Here is a 3531-nt window from a genome sequence, read left to right on the forward strand (position 1 = left end):
CGATTGTATTCTTTTAATAAAGTAAATCATCAATTATTGCCATTGAAGTACATACCAAGTATTTACAATATTAAAAGGATACCATAAGTTATATAGAATACCAAAACATTTACACATTCAGTACATGGATATATTTCTTCCACCTTACTCCTGTCCTCTTTTCATTATACCTTCCTTTGCTTATTAATTTCAAACTCATCCTGATTTTAGTCATTGAGTAACTCACTTCTATAGAACTATATATACTTTCTCCATCAAAAGTTCTCATTGAGATATATTTTTAGGCCAAATTAATGTTGGGAAGTTTTAGTTTTACCTAATAAATATAAAATTTCTTCACTGACCTTGACTGACATTACAAAATATAGCAGGTAAAACAAATCGCCAAAAGAGTTGTGATTCATAGTAAGGTCATTAAACTTGAGAGTCAGATGGTGAAGACTGGATGGGCCAAACTCCAGACAAACAGTTGAGGTTTAAAATAAATAATCTTCATCTGGCACTGGAATGCACCTTTCACCAGCTGAATGGAATATTGAGGCATCATGTGAATCTACAGCAGCCTTATTTTTTGCTACTTAGAAAAGCTACTTAGAAAAGTCCATGTTACTTCCTATAGAAATCAAATCTAGTGCTTTCGTGTGCAGAGAAAAAGGGCTTCAGGAACAGTTGAAGTGAATTCTTTGTTTGTATAACAGGAACCTGATCTTTAATTCCCAGTTGACTAGAGTGGAGCAGCAAAAACCATTCAATAGGTGCACTGTTACTTACAGCCACTAAACGTGCTGGTCCTGATACTGGAAGCATTATTGCATTGAGAGGTTCACTGAGATAGTTAAGAAACCTAATTCTTCAGCCAGAATGTTAAAAACTTCTTTGCTCTTGATCTGACTGAGCTGTCCAATTGAAATAACAGGCTTCACATCCCTGGCATGGAATAATTACATAATAATTCTGAGAACAGCATCTCAATCCTGGTGCATCAGGCTTTCATTCAATTGTCACATATTCCCTATTATGTGACACTTTTATTACAGCTAAATTGCCAGTTTACTGTAAAGATGAGGGTCAAAAGATAATTGCTTGCCTTATTTTTTTTCCTTGCTTGAAGAATTTTGCTATTGTGAATGATTAGAAACAGAGCATTTTTCTCCACCAGAGCATTTTTTGAAAAAGAACACCTGTAAATTAGGATGGCTCAAAGCACTCTAAGTTCTAACAAACTAAGTACGACAGTCTTTGAAAGCTTGATTACTCAGTACATTTAGCCAAAGAAAAACAAGAAGTGAAATGCAGTAAAGATTACTAATATTTCTCACTTTGGCAAATTACTTCATTATTATATTATTGATTATTATTATCATTATTATGTATTTTGGTATTACGAGGTCTCACTACCCAGCTCAGAAGCTGGCACTCCTCCTGCTTTTAGCCTCTGCATCGCTGGGATTACAGGTGTGCACCACTACGTCCTAACTCTGTGGCTGACTCAGCCTGTCCTAGGGGCAGGACTGGCATGGCATGTGGTGCTGAGGATCAAACCATGGTCCCATTGCTTTGCCTAAGTTTGCCTATGCAGGTGCTTTAGTCTGCTGAGCTATCTCTCTGGCTTTCGCAAATTACTTTAGCCACAAGTAAAGAAATCAGATAGACCAGTGAAAAATTATTAGTAGATTCCATCATGCAGAGGTCTCTTCCTAGGCAAACAGAACACATTGAAGTATTCAATAAGAAGAGAAGGAAATAGATAGAAATCCTGTTGTTTGAGAAACCTATTTAGAAATAGTTTTTCATGGGACATGAAAATAATATGATACAGGTTACTTATATTTCATTTCATTTATTATTTGTTTATGTATTTATTTTTTATGTATTAATGCAGGGTCTACAGGGTCTCACTACACAGATCAGACTCATAGCAGTACTCCTGTTTTCAGCTTTAGAAGTACTGGGATTGCAGGCACACACCACCATGCTCAGTTTCAATCACTGTCTTGGATTGAACCCCAGTCCCTGTGCCTTCCTTTGTATTTTCTTTTAAAATTAATTTTTGTTCTTTCAATTTTTACTTTTTATTAACACATGTTTGCAGTTTACAATAATTACATTCATGATTTTTATCTTTATTTGTTTGCAATTGGTGCAGGTACATGACACATTTCAATTCTCTTCCCCTTCCTGCTACCTTCCTTTTATTTTGCCAGTATCAGATATATTTATTTATCTTATAAGTCATTATATAGTTATCTTTATGTATGAAGATTAACAACCAGACAAAAAGATCAAAAAGTATAAAGTACATAAGACAATTAAACTGTGTCAAGGTAACGTGACTTTTGGGTACAATGTCCATGCTGGCTAACAATCTTTTCCACTTTTTTTCTTATTACCTCTCTTTTATATTTGATTTATATTTTCAAATTTTCACATCAGATAAACCATATCCTATTTACGTTTGGGCATCTAATTTATTCACTTAATATTATAGTCATTTTTTTCTTTTTTCTTTTTTTTCAATAATTAATACTTTGTACATTGTTATCTTCTTAGTGGTCATCCATAGTACAAGATGTAAAAAAGATATCTTGTCCAAACACTATTAGTACAAATCTTTCTTCTCAATGAATTAAGCAAAAGTAGCTGTATATCTATCCTAACTACTCTACATATACAGATACAAAATGGAACTTCCGTTGTATGCCCTTTTTTCATTAAATCCTGTCAGAGATGGGTATTCTATTGGCATCTAAATACTATAGGTGCATGAATTCAGCAAAACAATCCAACAAAGTCTAGCAGTCCACAAAAGTAGTGAGTTATCCACAGAAGTTGTTGACTTGAGCCTTTCACAGCTCAGCATATTAATATGGCTGTACTTTATATACCTCATTTTTATACTTTTCTACTGGATGGTTAATACCAAAATAAGCAAGACCTGTGTAAGAAGAAATGTAACTTTTTATTTGAAGAGGTCAGTCAAGTACCCTCAGGATTTATCCTGTAACCCTGTACTGCAGTTTGCCAATCCTTTGTCAGTGTCAGTCATGTGGATGAGTCACGGCCATTGCTTGACCAATTTGCTCTCTGTGAAAAGCTGAGAGAAAGTTTTCTCTCCATGTGACTCTCCTTAGGCAAACTCTACATCATCGATCATGTTGCTCTGTGGCCTCGTAATCTCATTGATCAGAAAATTTGGGACACAACTGATTTACAAGATGTTACAGTATATGTTCACCTATGTCCTGAGTCTTCACTAACTTTGAAAGGCTATGGTCAAAATGTTGGCTGTCCTTGCAGCCCATGTAATTCTCTAACTTTTTGGCCTGCAAACTTATGTTGTTAAGCTTCCAGAAAAGAAACTTATTATTACCCTATATCTTATGCAGTTGGGTTTAACTTCACTATCTGTCTGAATATCAAATATCTTAGGCATAACATGGAACAGATATTTTAAATCAAGTATTGATATGTTAAACTTTAAGTCCCTAAGAATATGGAGATAAAAATTTAACAAATGAAAAATATTTAAAG

Source organism: Octodon degus, unplaced genomic scaffold (assembly GCF_000260255.1).
Source record: "Octodon degus isolate 3935 unplaced genomic scaffold, OctDeg1.0 scaffold00040, whole genome shotgun sequence".
In the NCBI taxonomy this organism is placed as follows: Eukaryota; Metazoa; Chordata; class Mammalia; order Rodentia; family Octodontidae; genus Octodon; species Octodon degus.